General features: G+C 36.7%; 1 non-coding gene across 1 annotated transcript; it reads left to right on the top strand.

Moving 5' to 3' along the window:
- Window positions 1-1046: 1046 nt before the first annotated feature.
- Window positions 1047-1154, top strand: LOC112100629. The gene has a single exon (XR_002906996.1). It is a non-coding gene; the product is annotated as a small nucleolar RNA R71 (small nucleolar RNA).
- The last annotated feature ends 4198 nt before the right edge of the window (window positions 1155-5352 follow it).

Raw genomic sequence — 5352 nt, 5'->3', positions numbered from 1 at the left:
TCAGGAGGTGCCAAACTCTGTTTATTTGGTTTGTTGTAGGCTGTGGCTACTAGTGTTGCAACTTCTTTTTTAGCATGTACTGGTTGAGTTCCTTCCATAGTTGCTGCAGCTTGGTCTCTGTCACTAGTGTCTTGATGGCTGGGTTGTTGTAACATGCTTCCATCTTGAGGTGGTTTTTGTGAGGAATTAAGTTCCAGCCCCTTTTTAGTCACATTAACAGGGATATCCACATTCTTTCCAGATCTTAAATTAATTACTTTGCAGTGTTCTTTGCCCTCTCTTCTAGGGTCTTCTGTGTTGCTAGGTAAGCTTCATTGAATTCTGCTATTCATTGCTAGCTTCCTTGAGTTCTGCTATTCATTGCTGTGGCAAGTTGTCCCATTTGGTTATTCAGGTTCCTCAAGGATACAACTTGACTCTGCACAATTGCTTCTTTCTTTGCAATGTATTCCTTAATCAGTGCTTCTAGTGAAGTAATTGGATCTTGACTGATATGTTTTTTCCCTTGACTATGCTGATGAAAACCAGGTGGTTGAGTATTCATATTTTGTCCATTCAATGCTGGAGCATTTCGATTCTGAATGCTCCATGAAAAATTTAGGTGTTGCTTCCATCCAGGGTTGTAAGTATTTGAATATGGGTTGTTTTGAGGTTGTCGATTGAAATTACCCACATAGTTTACTGATGCTGGATTTCCAGGACAACTATCAAAGTCATGTTCTTCACCACAGTATACACAAGAAAGTTCAGCAACTTGCTTTACTGCTGCTGGAGTAGATGTCATGGCTTTTACCATGTTAGTCAATGAGGTTACTTGTGTTGATAAAGCTGTAATTACATCTATGTTATGTACCCTTGCTGCTCCTCTTGTTATTGGTTGCCTGGTTGATGACCACTGATAATTATTGTTGGCAATTCTCTCCAGAATTTCATAAACTTCAGTGTAAGATTTGGGTAACAAAGCTCTATTTGCTGAAGCATCCACCATCAATCTTGTACTCCGATTCAACCCATTGTAGAAAGTTTCCAATTGAATGCAACAAAAAATGCCATGATGAGGACACCTTCTGAGCAGTTCTTTGACTCTTTCCCAAGCCTCATACAAACTCTCATCTTTAAGTTGATGGAAAGAAGTAATCTCATTCCGTAATTTTACATTTTTTGTCGGTAGGAAATATTTCATTAAGAATTTATCAGCCAACGCATTCCATGTAGTGATGGAATCAGATGGTAACGAATTTAACCATGCTCTTACTCGATCTCTTAACATAGCATTATCTCTAATAGCTATGTCCCTGTCATCAGCCATGTAAATAATGTTGTTGTTGCCTGGTTGTCTCTGGTTAGTATGTTCATTCTGCTCTTCTTGAATGTTGACTGGTTGTAAGGGTCTGTGAGGGTCCAAATTTCCCACATCCTGCAAATTATCCATGCCTGAAACAGTTTTTGAATTCCTTTGTTCTCTTCGCAATCTTCTAACAGTCCTTTCAATCTCAGGATCAAATTGGAATACAACAGATCTGTCTTTGCACATGCAACTGTTGATATGCCAATAAATAGAATGAATTAAATCAAATTAGCGCTGTTAAGATTTACTTCACACTTAAAAAATAAACAATCAATCCCCGGTAACGGCGCCAAAAACTTGTTGATAAATTTTTATAATTAATTGCTATTGATGCCAATGTGCAAGTGTACACAACAAGTAATAAAATGATGAATATTCAAGATCGTTTCTACAGGGATTGATGTCACTAGAAATGCTACAACAATCACAATAGTGTAATCTAACTCAAATCCAAAGTTAACAAATGTAAAGTAGGTTCTATTGAAATTGATAATTGTGAGAAAATAGAATAAAATAATGCAATAATGAAATAAACTAAATTAAATGTGTTTAAGATTCAATTGAGAATATGGTAGTTGAATGATCAAACTCTTTTTATGGGTTGATTGTTTTTCATCAAATTAACACCAGTTGTTACGACAATTGATACAGCACTGAACAGAATTAATTTGCATTCTCAACTTCGCATATTGGAACTCTCACACCCTTAAGTATATTAGCAATGACCAGTTGTTATTCTACCTATGTCATGGCCTTATGACCCTTTAGTCTCTCCACCCTTCAAGGTGAGTACCTATGTCTAGTGTGTCACAAATCTTAACTTTAAGTATAGCCCTTATGAGATTCAAGATAACTTATCAAGTATTACTTTAATAATATCCGCTAAGGCTGCCATTTTGCAGTTCTATCTTAACTTGAACTATTAAATGGGTAGCCAACCGAAATAATAGTTATAATAATAATAACTACTAGAGTAAAATGCTACAGTAAGGACATAACAACTCATAAGAACAGTCAAGAACCCATTAGATTGTTTGTCACTGAACTACAAGTAAATCTAGTTCATATTCTGAAAGAGAAAAACAAACATCAATCTATTGTTCACGGGATATATTAGATCAGTCAAAGAAAGAAGAAGGTATAAGTTGAGAACAACAAAAGTAAATCCAAATAACTCTACGAGATTTTTCAATGCTGCTGAAGCTGTCCTCTTCAATTCTGATCTTCTTTTTATTTTTCTCTCTAATGTGTTTTATGATAATTCCCTTGCCACCGTTTTAATGTAGTGCGCGCCCCTTTTTATACTAAAAACCTAGGATACGCAAAAGCCTCGGGCGTGCACGAGTTCAAATAAGAAACTGCAGATCGTAATTCTGCAGCTGACCTGCGCTAAGTTTTCTCCCTCAGTGCTCCAGAATTGCTACAACAATGGTTGCTTTAACAGCAGCTAGAACACTGCATTGTTCCCGGTTGTACTTTACTTATTTTGTGGCCATATTCTTTCCCCCTCTTGCTAGTCTAATATCTCAGCATCCCTTCATGAATTATAAACTTCTGAAAACCTACAATTAGGCACATGTTTTGAGCACAAATTACTTTAATTCAAGCAAAACTTATTAAGACTCACTAAAATGAATGTTTATGCAAAATGTAACCAAAATATAATAAAAACACCTCATTTACTCTCTAAGTGATCTTGATTTAAGTCTGAAATTAATGTAATAACTCTCATTTCATAGAGTTATCAATAGACACCTAGGGCAATCTAATGAGGAAGTCAATTAATTGGATGACATGCTTGGGCATTTTACTAACAATAACAGGCAATGTAATGATACCTTTGGGAATGACAGCATCCCCAGCAAAACCAATAATTGGTGTAGCCATTGGAGTGACTTTTGGCGTTTCAATCAACAATTAATCCAAAGTGTTCTAAAGATAATGTTGATAGAGCTACCAGTATCTACCATCGTTCCTGCCACTTTGCCAGCATCAACTTTTAATGTTACGATCTGGGCATCTTCATGGTATATGAGGTACTCTCGACATCTTTCTCTGTGAACTTAACTGGGATAGGATGGTAGAGTACTTGAGATTTACTATAGTAAGTAAAATTGACTTCTTTGCCGATGATAGCAGTAGGTGACCTACCATAGCTCTTTATTGCTCTCTTCCTATATTCACCAATGAGAATAGGTCTACCAATTATCATCTGAATATAAACTCTATTTTAGATCCTTGGGGTGCCTTATGCTCAAAGCTAAAGTTATGTATGTGTTTGCCTTTTATCTATCCCTAAAGACTTCCAAGCCTACCATATATCAGCCACAAACTCCACACACAGAGAATTAAAGATTTAATTTCCTCTCGTGACCTAATACACTTGGTAGTGCTATAGATAAAATTTTCATAAAACTTGCAGTATTTCAAGCTACATCTCATGTCGGGATACTTTCGCACAGGCTTTGGTGGGTGGAGTAGGCCACTATCCTAAATCTGATAAAAAACTTGCTACAAAGATTGATTCAAAGGGTAGCAAGACTCATACTGAGGTTTTCTCTGCTCAGATTGTGGTAGTGGCCTAACAAATAACAATATGTAGCATGTTGATATAGAAATTGGTCATTTATACTACTTCAAGGGAGTTAGGATCTCTAGGAGGGAAAAATTGATCCTTGGAAGGTTGCCATGAAGTTCATCAAATGGGAATCGAGGATCCCTCAAGGAAGGAAATAAGGACTTCTCATACAAAATCATAAGTTGGTTAGGGTCACCTAGCCAGCGGGGCGAAAATGTTGGGATAGTGCTTTGTTGGTCTTATGATCAACTTCTCTATCAATAATTTTCTTGAGAGACTGCTTAGGAGGTCCTAGAGCTGCTATGGCTTGGAATTATATTACCAAGAGACTTGAGGCTATGCCTGCTACCCTCTAAATTAGTTAAGGAAGACTCCACATTCTCACTGAACAATGTGTAGGAAATAAATTTCTGTGCCAAATAATAGCCCACGTGCGTGTTCCTTTCCTCTAAGGCCTATTATTCAGTTAAACAACAATTACTCTTCACAATTCAGTTAAGCAGGGTACCCCTTTTTTAACATACTATCCATAAAGAAAGGCTAAATATCGCCATGTGTCATTTTTAATTATTCCAAGAGTTTCTTATGCCTTAAATACTTTCACCATAAAGAAACTACAGGGATATTGTTTAGGGAAGAAATGAAAGACTAGTAATAGGGTACCACATGTTGATATAGAGTTTTATAATAGTAAAAAGTCATTGGGAGGATATTGGCCTATGCCGGGTACACCAGATAATCAAAATGATATGCGAGATACACCACGTGAAGGCAGAAATGTTAGAGAAAAAATTCCAAAAATGTCAGTGCTTAAGGAGTCATTATGATCGAAAAAGAATGAATAAATCATTTGCACAAAATAAAGAATCAATAAAATAATACAATGCTAAAATCGAAGGGACAACAAGCTGTCGCGCCTGCAACAAATGTAAAAAGTAGCTCACTAGGACAATTGGGACCATCTGTCCCAATTGTTGAAGAGTCTCTATAGAGGCATGTAAGACCACCTAGCTAACTCTACAGACAAAACATGAAAATAATCTCCAACTTATTCTCTAAGCATACTTTAAAGGGCCTAAATAGTCAAATCAGCTAAAAAATTGAAATATTCCTACCACAGCAGCAAAGAATGCTAAAAAAATGCCCAAGTGGCGTGGCAATCAGGGACTTCTAGCCACTCTACAAAAAGATGCTCATGTTCTATTTTTCTCACTCATAAAAGTACACATATACGACAAAGTAGATGCTTTCTTTAATCTCTAGCTACCATAGCCCTGAGCTTGCAAGCTCTTGACGCCTAAAAAGTTATCCTAAAACTAACCTAAGCATCGGAGTGTGGTTGTCGGCCACTGCCGACTCCACCTCTAACCTCTTTTCTCTATTTTGCATGATAAAAATAGCATTTGAAGCCAACTTCCTTCATACC

This window comes from Citrus clementina, unplaced genomic scaffold (genome assembly GCF_000493195.1).
Source record: "Citrus clementina cultivar Clemenules unplaced genomic scaffold, Citrus_clementina_v1.0 scaffold_3, whole genome shotgun sequence".
In the NCBI taxonomy this organism is placed as follows: domain Eukaryota; kingdom Viridiplantae; phylum Streptophyta; class Magnoliopsida; order Sapindales; family Rutaceae; genus Citrus; species Citrus x clementina.
The sequence above is the reverse complement of the archived record's forward strand: the minus strand, read 5'-3'. Positions and strand labels throughout refer to the sequence as shown.